At 45.3% G+C, this 13,449-nt stretch overlaps 1 long non-coding RNA gene across 4 annotated transcripts in view; it reads right to left on the bottom strand.

Moving 5' to 3' along the window:
- Positions 1 to 4,046: 4,046 nt before the first annotated feature.
- Positions 4,047 to 13,449, bottom strand: part of LOC134729557 (uncharacterized) — an 86,401-nt gene continuing 76,998 nt past the window's right edge. For 2 of the 4 annotated variants that reach the window (XR_010110771.1, XR_010110768.1), the window contains exon 5: positions 4,047 to 13,449. This exon is cut by the window's right edge and continues 1,288 nt beyond it. This is a non-coding gene — a long non-coding RNA (uncharacterized LOC134729557). The other 2 variants (XR_010110769.1, XR_010110770.1) reach the window with 2 other exon arrangements.

Below are 13,449 nucleotides of genomic sequence, written 5' to 3'. Positions count from 1 at the left end.
CTCTGAGGCACGAAGCTGCACCCTCCACCCCCACGCCCTGGAGCAGGTATCTATAGCTTTACCCACTTTGCATCCATATCTCCATCTTCTGGGGAAAACACCAGGATTGGGACAGTCCTCTTGAGGCACTGTGGTCAGTTTTCGGGGGACAGCCAGCCAAGGGCCCTGCCCTTCCCCAGCTAGGGGCTGGACATCATTGAGGCTCCCACTCTCTCCCAACCCTCTCTCTCTCTCATTCTTGCTCCCTCTCCTGCTTTCTCCTCCCTCCCCTTTCAATCTGGACAAACACAGGTAAGGTCAACACTTGGCACCCATCTCATGCCAGCAGAGTTTTCCTGAAGTAGCTACCTATTAATTTCTGTCACCTGGATCTCACATTCTTCAGCCTTTCCTATGATTCTCCCAACACACTTCAATTTCTGTGCAAATTATCCAGACCCAGTGAACTGTGCATATTGCACTCCCTGCTGCAGACGGAAAGGGAAAGACACCCGTATCTTAGCTGAAACCCGGTTCTGCAAGGCGTAGCTCTATTCCCCTCTGCACCGCCAGCACTGCTTCCTGTCATTCCTAGATTATATAAGGACAGAGCTGACACCAGACATGCTCTTTCCTGTTTGGTAGCCAGGGAAGGGCACATACCTGTCTCCCAAGGGCAAGACCCAGGTGGCCACCTCTTCCACGTCCCTCCCTTGTGGCCACTGTGTTGGGCAAGCCAGCAGGGCTGCGGTGAATGTTTACTGAATTGACTTGCAGAGAGGTGGGCGGGATCCTACGCAATTTGGGTTTTCCTCTGCTTAAACAGACACTCAACTAGTTAATTAACTGATTCAAGAAGTGGGGGATTGACAGCATTTTTGAAAAGCGCATACACTGACAGAAGCCAGGCTCAGATGAATGCAAAGGGAAGAAGCTTTGTTGAACACTTCCCAAGGAATGACAGAAGAATGTTGTAAAATGAGTCTAGAGAGTTCAGTGATATCCTCTCCACTGCTGTGCAAGACACAGCCCACTGCGTCATCCCCACTTGATTCTTGATGGAGCTGTCACCTATGTCTGTGCCCTGCCCCTTTAGAGAACAGACATGTTACAACAGACCTGATTGTGGAGCAGCAGGTGGTAGGGGAATTACCTAAGATGTTACGTAGAAAACGCCGAGCACCGAATGTGGCCACCCAATGATGACCAATAAGGTCATCATCATATTTGTCATCATCACTATGGAAACACAGTGGGGGCTGTCCAGCCTGGGATATGGGGGAGAGGCCAGCACACACCAGCCAGCCTTGCCCTCTGGACCCTTTCCTGAGTGGTATTCACTATGTACCCAGGCAATAAGCAATGGCCAGGGAGGCTCTAATGTCATCTGCTGACTTCCAGCTCAGGTTCCCCCAGAAGCAAGCCAGGGGCTCCAGCCTTTGACTTCTGCTTCTGATTGTTCCTCTCAGAAGGCTTCCTGGAGGAATGAGGCATCATAAGGGCTTAAAGGATAAGACTGAGCCAGCGTGGACATGAGGGTGAGAATGAAGAGTCCTTAAAAGAAAGTTAAGTGTCCCAGGAGAGACTCCGGTCAGGGACTGTGCACACAGTATGATTGTGGTCCAGAGACAATGGGTTTGGAGACATGTAGACTGGAGCCTAAACCTTGGCTTGTGTTAGCACTGAGACTTAGAGAAGTCACTCTGCCCCTCTGAGTGTCAGCTTCCCCCTCTAAAACCAGTGATAAAATACTTACTCCAAACAGATATTAGGTGAAGTCAATGAGGCTACATATTTTGAAGCCCCCAGTAGAGTCTGGCACATGGAAATAGCTTGATGAGCGTTGGTCTTTATTCTTCCCTCATGCATCAGTTCTGTGGCCCATGTCTTACAACACCTGGATCCAGGTTTTAGAAGACTGCTATGGCCAACTGAGAGCTGGAGCTAGAGGGCAGCCTGAATCTGAGGATGCAGTGATAGGAAGAAACCCACTTGGCCCATGGACCTGAGCTTGGCTGAGTCTCCCCTAAGGAGCAGCCCATGGTGAGGGGCAGCCATGGAGCCAGGTATTGGGGTTGGGGGTGGCAGGGAGGGACAGTGGCCAGCCATGCATTCCTGTGGGAGAGCCCCACAGAGGCTGAGCCTGGCCAGGCATCTCAAACCTGAGCAGCTCAGAGGGACTCTTGCTGCACCCCCAATCTCAAGTAGCCCCTCTCACCAGATTCACCCTCTTACCCATCATTATATTTGTGCTTCCTGGTTTTTGCCTGTCTCCCTAACAGGAAGGGAAGCTCCTTTGGGGTTTTGTTTCTCAGTGAGTTTCCAGCAACAAGCACCATGCCTGGCACAGGGCAAAAGAGCAATAAATGTATATACTAAATAAATCAACGAATGAGCTAAAAGCTATGATTCTGAGGACCACCTGTGTGGGTCTCAGTTCTCCCAGAGCAGACCCTGAGACAAGGACTCAACTGCAAGTTTTTTATTTGGGAGGTGAAAAAACACGGGTAGGTGGGTAGGGGAGGCAAGGAAGAAAAAGAGCCAATAAATGGCATCTTATCAAATGGTTTGCCCTGTGGGCGACTAAGGTCTGATCCCAATGGGGAACTGCACTGCGGGAGCCTGCATAGGACACAGCCCTGAGCCCTCTTGCAAGAGGGAAGGTGTACTAGTCCATTCTTATGCTACTAAAAAAGACATACCCGAGACTGGGTGTTTTATAAAGGAAAGAGGTGTAATTGACTCATAGTTTAGCATGGCTGGGGAAGCCTTAGGTAACTTACAAACATGGCAGAAAGGGAAGCAAACATGTCCTTCTTCACATGGCAGCAGAAGACAGAAGAATGAGAATCGAGCAAAGGGGGGAGCCCCTTATAAAACCATCAGGTTGTGTAAGAACTTACTCATTATAATTACTCGTGAGAATATAGTGGGGGAAAACACCCCATGATTCAATTACCTCCCACCGGGTCCCTCCCATGACATGTGGGGATTATGGAAACTATAATTCAAGATGATATTAGGGTGGGAATACACCAAACCATATCAGAGGGGCAGCCACGGTGTTTCTCCATTAACTCCTGGCACTTGTGGGTAGAGGATGCCTCCTTGTTGGAGAGCAGGGAAACTGACTGCCATGCTATTGTCTTGACTCCAGTGCCCTAAGAAATGTTTCAGGCACTGAAGTGTAGGCTCCAGCAGGTGGAAGTGGGGCTGTATGCACAGAAGAGACCAGGGCAGGACAGCATCTGCTTGACTTCCTCACTGGGAGATGAGAGGAATGTGAGTGTGAGGAGCAGAGAAATGAGTGTTTAGGGCTACAAAGTGTGAGTCAGTGAAGTGATTTTCTGGGAGAAAGAAAGAGCTCCCAATGTTATTCCTGGTGCCTGCATCCTCTCCACCTCCACCAGGGACTTCTCGGGAATCAGGGCCACCTGCCTCTCCATCTTCATGTGGAATGACACCTTTCAGGTGTGCCACTCTTTACAGCCTGTTTGGAGATGCCCTCTGAGGGCCCTTCTCCCTGGTCATGCTGCGTTGCTAGGCAACCTCACATCTGTCTGTCCCAAGACTGTTCCTACTGGATGGTTCACCCATGAGTACACTCATTTGCTCATGTCTCCTCCAGGCCTTTTCTGAGATATCCGGACAACTCAGAGAAGTGTTCTGGCTTCAGATGCCATGGGGTTTGCTTCAGCTTCTTAAAAGATAGCTTGCAAACAGCAGAGGCTTTTGGCTAATTCTTAAACTGTGACTAATGCTAATTAATCTCTTTGTATTTTCTGAAAGAAAGTTCGCGGGGGAAGGGGACTAAAATGTTGCACAAATGGCAAAGTGGCTATGACTGCTAGTACCAGACCTCAGTTTTGGTCAGTGTAGGACTTACAATTTGTCCTTGGGGAGTAACAAGTTTCTTGATCATCCTTATAGAGAAGGCCACTGTACAATAATTTCTCATGGGACAGAGTCATGAGCTGGCCTTAAACCATCAAGCAAGCCAAGAGAAACCTAAATTCGTCATAGCAACTTTATTCCTGATAGTCAATATCCGTCTACAATTGCACAGATACACATTTTTATGGTATAGTTATACTGCAGCATTTTCTATGGCAATGAAAATGAATGAACTGCAACTATGTGCAACAACATGGATAAATTTCCCAAACATAATGTTGACTGATAGAAGGCAGACACAAAAGACATACTTTTGTATGTCTTTTGTGTGTCATCACATACTGTATGTGATACTATACAATCTCCTGCATATCAATTAAAAACAGGTGAAAGCAATCTACAGTGTTACAAGTTGTGGTGATTTTAAAATATTTCTGCAAAATGTTTGACATTCCTCGCTTTGAGAGATGGAGCCTAATTACCTCTCCTTCAAGACAGGCTAGACTTAGCGACTTGCTTCTAAAAAAATAAAATGTGGCAGAGGTGATATCATGTGATTTCTAAGGTGGGCTTCACGTGACTCTCTGGAGGAAACTGGCTGCCATGTTGGAAGGAAACTCAAGCAGCCTTTAGTGAGGCCCCCACATGGAAAGAAATAAAAGCCTACAAACAACCATCCTCAAATTACAAGTCTTGTGGGTGAGCCACCTTTGGAACAGAGTCTCCATCCCCAATCAGGCCTTCAGATTATTACAACCCTGGTTGATATTTTCACTACAACCTTATGAAAGACTCCAAATCAGAACCATCCAGGTAAGCTGCTCCAAAACTCCTGATCCATAGAAACTATGAGAGATAATAAACATATACTGTTGTTTTAAGCAACAGAGAACTAATCCAGATGTCAGAATACTTCCTCTGGGTGAGGGGGATTAGCAACGAAAGTGGGCCTAATGAGACTTCTGAAGGTACTGATAATGTTATTTGGTGATGTGTGTGCTGATTTCATGGATGCATTTGGTTTGTGAAAAGTTATTCAGCTGTGTGATTATGTCTTGTGTACTTTATTTTAAAATAATTTATTTGAAGTAAAGTATAGCAAAGATTTATTTGTACATTTCACCAAGAGTTGGTTGCATTTTCAACTATTTTTCCTGAAGAATAGATCACTTTAATGTGGATATTTTCTTTCTTTTTTTTAATTTAATTTTATTTTAAGTTCCAGTATACATCTGCAGGACATGCAGGTTTGTTACAATATATACACATGTGCCATGGTGGTTTGCTGCACCTATCAACCCACCACCTAGGTATTAAGCCCTGCATGCATTAGCTATTTATCCTGATGCTCTCTCTCCCCCAGCCCCCACCAACAGGTCCCAGTGTGTATTGTTCCCCTCCCTGTGTCCATGTGTTCTTTTTGTTCATCTCCCACTTATGAGAACATGCCATGTTTGGTTTTCTGTTCCTGTGTTAGTTTGCTGAGGGTAGTGGCTTCCAGCTCCATTTATGTCCCTGCAAAGGACATGATCTCGTTCCTTTTTATGGCTGCATAGTGTTGCATGATGTATATGTACCACATTTTCTGTATCCAGTCTATCATTGATGTGCATTTGGATTAGTTCCATTTATTTGCTATTGTGAATAGTGCTGCAATGAATATACACGTGCATGTATCTTTATAATAGAGTAATTTATATTCCTTTGGGTATATACCCAGTAATAGGATTGCTGGGCCAAATGGTATTTCTGGTTCTAGGTCTTTGAGGAATTGCCACACTGTCTTCCACAATGGTTGAACTAATTTACATCCCCACCAACAGTGTAAAAGCATTTTTATTTCTCCACAGCCATATGCACATTACACTTTGATAAAAAGTTCAAAAGTGTTTACCAAAAGGAAAAAGGAAAAAAACATATTTAACCCCAGCACTGATCCCCGTTCAGTACAGTGGACTTACCACTCCCAGGAAGTATTGCCAGGATGCTTAGAGATATACAGAGATCTGATTTTAGGCAGCCTGAGCCTTGGACGAGTCTTAGTTATTTCTTGCATGCAGCCTCCATGAAACTAAGCCAAGGAGAGAGTGGGAGAGATCCTGTGAACAGGCAATTGCCTTGCCCTGACTTTCTATCTTAGACTGTTTTATTGCTCTCCCCAAAACTAATAAAGTGAACTCAGGACCTTGGCTTCCCATCATTTCCAGAATGGGAGATTTTGAATCCAGCTAAAAAACACAATGGGATGGGTTCCCATCCTGAAAAACTAAGCCCCTGAACCCAGGCTTGTGGGAACCCCAAGGTGTGGGGTGGCTGGGGATGACCCGTCTCAGAGCAGTCAAGCCTTCCTGCTTGCCAACATCACTGTCAGTGAGAATAGTCTGCTGCCTTCATTTCATTTTCTTCTAAATTCCATATTTCTACTAAAGCACTTTATCAATGTTGCAATCACTGTTATCATCACAGTTGACAGGTTGAGCTCATTTCTTATCTTTTTTTTTCTGTTTTATTCCCTTAAGCCTTTGAATGGCTTGAGTCCAAAGCTAGACCGAGGAGGGCTTATTTCAATTTAATTCCATAGATAGGAGCATCGATACATGCTTCATATCTATTCTAAATTCTTCTGTGAGTGATGCATAGGGCCCAACAACCTCCTGCATCTTCCTAATGTTCTTTTGCCACTTTCTCTTCCAGGTCTCCTCCCTTCATAAGCCCTTCATCCACTCCAGCCAAAACCACCTACTCATGGTGCTCCATGTTGTCCTGGAATATTCCCACCTGTGTGATTTTTCTGATCCCATTTGATTTTCCAGCTCCTGTAGACCCTTCAAAATCCTATCATTATCCTTCCTGGCAGGAACCTTCTTTTATTCCTTTACTAAAATTAGGAGTTCTCTTTGCAACCCTGCTCCAGGAAATCGCTACCAGATCCTCTCTTTTGAGGGTTCTTTCTCTCTGTAGGAAAGGGCTGTTTCCTTATCTGATCTCCTTGCCAGAACATCCACTGCAGGGCAGAGGTGAGGGCAAGTTGATCTGAGTTCCTACACAGTCAGTAAAAAACGAGAGGTCCAGGAACCTGCCCACCAGGTACCTGACTGACATTCCAAGAGTTCAGGGGTCTCAGTTTGCATTGCTCCAGAAGCTGACCCTGAACAAAGATCTGACTGTGCAGGTTTGTTACACAGGTAAATGTGTGCCATGGTAGTTTGCTGTACCTATCAACCCATGACCTAGGTATCAAGCCCTACATGCATTAGCTATTTATCCTGTGCTCTCCCTCCCCCTGCTCCCCGACAGGCCCCAGTGTGTGTTGTTCCCCTCCCTGTGTCCATGTGTCCTCCTTATTCAGCTCCCTAGGAAATGCTGGCAGGAATGTGACTGTGGCACAGACAGTTCTTCCACCTGCAAATGCATTGTGAAGATGGCCACCACAATGATGCCTGGCGCCATAGGAGATGCTAGGACGTTCCCGGTGGAGTGTGAAGGAAGTGCTGTGGTTCTCTGCAACTCCCAGTAGTCATTGGCTGAGGGCTGCTGCTGGGAGTGTTCCTTCCTTCCTTGGCACATCCCACCTGTTGTGTCCAGGCAGAGTAGCCTTCAGTGCTCTGAAAAAAAAAAAAATAGCCCCAAGCCACAGTGATGCAGATACTGACACTGGGTGTTGGAATGGGTCAGCCCATACTGGACTCGTGATGTGGGGTGGGGCTTGGTGACCCTCGGCTTATCTTACAGAGTTCTCAAAGATTTATAGGAACCCAGATGAGCGGGACCTCACACACTAGGGCCAGGCATCATCCCCAGCAGATAGACGAGCGGGGCCTGTGCACACCATGGTCTCCAGTCAGAGGAGTTTCTCCCCTGCCCCTCCTCTGTCCTTTTCTGTTAACCTCTCTTTTCCCACAGGAGCCAGCAGGCTGTCCATCAGAAAGATCCATCCGAGGAAAGTGGGAGTGTGCTGATCAGCACCATAGAGCCTGGCTCCTCTCACAGGACTGGCAGACCCCTGGAGGGACAGTCACTGGGTGGCTTGCCGCTGATCTATAATTACAGCTTGGTGGGAGCCTCACATGAGCCAGTCACTTGGGCTTCAGCTGAGTTCCTAAATTTCCACTTGGTACACCCTCACTGTGTGCTACCTTGCGTGTTTGATACCATACAATATTTACTTCTGGTATTCATTCAACTAGAACTCATGCAACCAGTAAGAATACAAAAAGCACTTTGGGAGGCCAAGGCAGGAGGATTGCTTGAGCCTAGGAGTTTGAGACCAGCCTGGGCAATGTAGTGAGACCCCATCTCTACAAAAAAAAAAAAAGAGAGAGAGATAATTTAGCTTGGCATGGTGGCATGCACGTGTGGTCCTACTTGGGAGGCTGAATTGGAGGACTGGTTGAGCCCAGGCGTTCAAGGCTACAATAAGTCATGATCGCACCACCGCACTCTAGCCTGGGTGACAGAGTGAGACTCTGTGTATCAGGAATAAATAAATAAATACACCCCACAAAGCCTCAATACAAACAGTAAAATCATTGAAATCAAGAGCTAAAGTATTATCTGTCCTGCATTCAGGGTTCCTCTTTAAAGTAGGCATTTAAACTTGGTACTGTGTGTTGAAGTGTCTCTCCAAGGGCATTGAAATCAACAGCTGTGTGATGTATCTGGAATGTTTGGAGGCAAAGACAATCCCAAGCAATGAGAAATCTCATTGTGTGTATTTGTATTCTATTCTGGAATCATTGTAAATATAACATGCAGATGAAAATGAATGTTGCTAGAGTTTTTTTGATAACTTTTTTATAGGTCAGAAGAGGAACAAAATTATCTTATCTTTGGAAAGTCCCTGATAGAAAAAGTGGTTTCTTTGTTCCCTCCTTCACAATGTGCCACCACCATGGGGGACGAAGCTTGAGACATATTGTCTTGAAAGTGGCCTCAGATGTTAACTGTTCTACCTTTTCCCCAAAGGTGGCCAAACATGATGATGAAAGCCAAGAGGTTGCCTTCAAGGGAAGGGTAGGGGGAAGGACTCGTGAGACCTACTGGTCATTGTGGCTAGTAGCTCACAGAGTGGGGAAATGTGAACTCTGCTTTTCATGATTGTACAGATTCATGATTGTGCAGAGGCTTAGAGCCAAAGGTCCAGCCCAGCACCAAAGGGACATCCAATCTGAAGCCATATGGGCTGATTCAAAACATTCAGTGAAGTTCTGCTAAATCCTTGGGTCATGGCTGGATCCCAACAGCCTTGACTTTCCTTAACAGATATACCCCAAACATGAGAAGCCAAGTCACTGTCTTTCACCCCTCACTGGAAACTTCTTCCTTACCTTGGAGGGTGGTAAAAGGTTCTTTGTTGCTGGGCACAGTGACTCACACCTGTAGTCTCAGCACTTCGGGTGGCTGAAGCGGGAGGACTGCTTGAGGCCAGGAGTTAGAGATCAGCTTGGGCAACACTGGGAGATCCTATCTCTACAAAAACTAAAAAGGAATTATCCAGGCATGGTGGTGTGCATCTGTGGTCCCAGCTACTTGGGAGGCTGAGGCAGAAGAATCTCTTGAGGCCAGGAATTCGAGGCTGCAGTGAGCTATGTTAACACCACTGCACTCAAACCCAAGTGACAGAGCAAGACTTTGTCTCAAAAATAAACAAAAAAAAAGTTACTTGCAAGATGCCCAGACAAGTTGCTGCTGGTCACTCTGGCTCAGGTGCTCAATCCACAGACTCTCCAGATCATGACTATATGACAGTCTTTGAGGTCAAAGGAAGCAGCTCTGGTCAATCCCCACTGTACTAGAGAGTCTTAAAACATTGTTGGGCAAACACACACCATGGCCTGGCCTGCTTGTACTTCTAGGGCACTTGCACTGATTCTTAAGGAGGAATCAGGCAAGATCTTCTGGGAGGGGCTGGTCTTAAAGGAATAAGAGTGTGGCCCCAAATAATCACACCATAAGCTAGATGTTTCAGCCCTACTCTGTGTTGAGGAAAGCCTTATGGCTGGGCCATGAGAGGTGTTCTAAAGTCTAGAAGGAAAGTCAGGGCAGAAAAGAAGCTTAGAAGTTTTTCTTCACTCGCAATAAATGGTGAAGCGCCTCTGTGGTTTTCATTTCAACTTGCGAAATACTGGTGACATGAAGTCTAAGAAAAATAATCACTTCTAGAAGTGAGGTTTCCATGCTCAGGTTCACATTGTCATCCTGAATTGCTCTCATCTTTTTTCTCTTCAGGGAATGGGAAGAGTCTGGACTGCTTCTCCTTCAGTTAGGCTCAGCAAGTATCTACTGGGAAGGGTACCACCTAGAAGGCCCACCCACTGCCAGAATTCAGGGGCCCTATCCATATGAATTTAGCCAATCTGGCCTTTAAGGCATTCTCAGTTTCTCAGTCTAGGAGGTGGAAAGATTAGATGAATGCACAGTGGACTCCAGGAAACAACATGGACTTCCTGAAAGGCTCTTCCCTTCTCATCTATAGGTCTCAGCCCCAAAGCCATCCTCTCCAGAGGTCATCCTCATGAAGTTCTGCTACATCCTTAGGTCATGGCCAAGGCCCAGCAGCCTTGACTTTCCTTATCAGATATACCCAAACATGAGAAGTGAATCACCACTCACTGGACATGTCTTCCTTATCTTGGGAGAGGGGTAAAAGGTTATTTGTTCAGATGGCTTCCTATCACCAATCTTCCTGTCCTGCCGCCCTCTTCACTCCCTTTGTGAGCATTTTACAATGTGAAATGCTGCGTGTGCCTCACTGTTTACTCCCTATCACACCTCTGAATGTGAATGTCCTAGGAGCAGTGATCACATCTGCCTGTCTGCCTTTCTCATTACTCTAAGAGAGCATGGGTTCTATGATATGTGTCAAATGGATGAATCCAGGTACTTAATACAAATATGCTAAAGTACTTTGATTGAGCATCCAAATGGTTGGCATCATTGGTATATCCTGCAAGAGATAAAGGAGAGAAACCTTCTTGATTTCAGGACTGGCTTTTGCAGGTGGTTAGAGTTTGGATAGGCCAAGAGGAGAAGGTATGGAGTTGACCTGCCAGGCAAGTAGAGGAAAGGAGACATGAATGCACAGAATATTTATGCAGAGGAGACTGTGGAAAAAGCCCTGCCCTGGGGAAGAAGGTGAAAATCCTCTGGGACTGTGCCTTCAACCTGCAGCCCCTCTGAGAGCCAGTTCTCCATTTCACCAAAGATGTCAATGACCTGGCTGACACGTCTCAGAAGATTTATTGACATAAGAGACACCATTCTAAAGACTTGGCCCAGGATCACACATCAAACCTGCAAGTTTGAAAGGATTAGAAACATACTTGGGGCACATATTTCATCTTGACTCTAGACTTAATTAAGATATTGCTAGAGCAATACCATAGACAAGCAAAGAGCTAGCACTTAATCCAGCCCTCCCCCAACCCTGTAAAAAATAAAATAAACGTGGATTGCATGGAGTGAAGCATTCATAATTATTTTATGCAGAAGGGGGAAAAAAAACGAATGAAGAGGTACCAGAAGCTCATGTCATCAATTTCACAGATTTAGGTTTAATCAGAGCACCTTTTAATGCTAAAACACCAGCCTCTTTATTCTAAGATGTTTGTAGGTATCATCAAATCAATATCAGTTGAAATACTCTTTAATGATGTGATCATTTCAAAATTAGACTAATTTTAATTAGCAACAAAAGCATTTTTGGAACAGAAAACCTGTAGCTTTCTCAGCTGATCCAGGCTTCTGCTAACATTAAGAGTTTTCCTAGGGGGTGAAAAAAAAAGGCAGGATTTAACTTCCAATGTACATTAATCTTAATTTTCCCCAGCACCCAAGTTACTCTCCAGTAGTTCTTAAGAAAGCTCTTGACCTTTTAAAAGTCTCTGAGGTGCTGTTGGGAGCCTACTGAAATGTATTACATGTGTTCTTCCTAGACAGTCACAAGATGGAAGGAGAAACTTGCCAGGAGCTTCTGAAGTCTAGAGTTCTTGACCATCCGGTGGATGGAATTCCACCCACTCTTGGCTTTCTCCATTCCATCAGTTTCCTACTTCCCCAGAGAACCAGAACTGGAGACTCAAGAATCAGATTCAGGTCTTGCTTAATCATGCTTCATTGTGCCACATGATTGACCTATGTGATGCTTTTGTTTTTTTTGTTGTTGTTGTTATTTTTGCTTTTTTGTTTTTTTTTTTTTTTTTAGATGGAGTCTCGCTCTGTGACCCAGGCTGGAATGCAGTGGCGCAATCCTGGCTCACTACAATGTCCGCCTCCCGGGTTCAAATAATTCTCCTGTCTCAGCCTCCCGAGTAGCTGGGATTACAGGGCACGCCCGGCTAATTTTTTGTATTTTAGTAGAGATGGGGTTTCACTGTGTTGCCCAGGTTGGTCTCGAACTCCTGAGATCGGGCAATCCACCCACTTCAGCCTCCCAAAGTGCTGGGATTACAGGCCTGAGCCACTGTGCTCCACTGACTTACATGACGTTTTTAGGGCAAAACTTGCATTAGCTGCCTTTATTTAAACATTGGGAAATTTCACCCAAGAGCTAGCTTTCTTCCTCCTTTGATAAGCTGATAGATCTGAGTTGTAACACTTGGTCTCCTCTCCAGCACACCTTTCCAACAGAGCCTTGATTCTGCTCAGTTATTTTCCTAGCCTTGGAAACATCCACAGCCTTCTAAGCCAATCAGCATGGTTTTCTTCAGGGATCCGTTATTGGTCCAAATGTGGCAAGCGACGTGGGTGCATTCAATCAGAATGAAGAAAACAACTTATAATGTCCTGTAATTGGAGAAACAGTTATTCTTGTTCACCTGGAAAGAGAATGAGAGCATGCAGTCCTGGCTGCAATGGACCACCAGCCAGCAATCACATGCACAGTCAGCCAGAGGATGGAGCCAAAGCTGACCTCAAAAAAAGAAAGACCCAGATTTCCAGGGGAATTATTGAGCTCTACTAGAATATGCATCAAGTCCGGTATCTCTGAAGATCCAGTTATGTGAGAGAAAAACATTTCTGTATGTGTGAACTCACTTGGAGTCAGCACATGTACTCTTGGCTGCTAGAGCAAACCTAATCATAAGCTGGGAAAATGACCCACATCGCTCCCTGTCATACTTACCAACTATGGCACCCATAGGTGGAGTTTCATCCCCTGACACCTGGGCTGAGTTCTTTGATGTTCATCTTTATGCTTGCGATGTTGCATTTACACATTCTAAGAAAGGCATCCTTGGGCAATTTCATCACTGTGCAAATATCATAAGGGAAATGTACACACATGTAGATGACAGAGGCTGCTACACACTTAGGCTGAGCTTGATAGCCTACGGCTCTTACGCTACAAACCTGTACAGTATGTTACTGTACTAAATACTATAGGCATTTGTAACATCATGGTAAGGATTTGTGTATTCAAACATACCTAAACATAGAACACACACATTGAAAATATAATATGAAACATAAAAATGATACACTTGTATAGAGTCCTTACTATAAATGGAGTTTGCAGACTGGAATTTGCTCTGGGTGAGTCAGTGAGTGAGTGGTGAGTGAATGTGATGGCCTAGG

This window comes from Pan paniscus, chromosome 20 (genome assembly GCF_029289425.2).
Source record: "Pan paniscus chromosome 20, NHGRI_mPanPan1-v2.0_pri, whole genome shotgun sequence".
In the NCBI taxonomy this organism is placed as follows: domain Eukaryota; kingdom Metazoa; phylum Chordata; class Mammalia; order Primates; family Hominidae; genus Pan; species Pan paniscus.
Note: the sequence above shows the minus strand (reverse complement) of the source record. Positions and strands in the feature narration are given on the sequence as shown.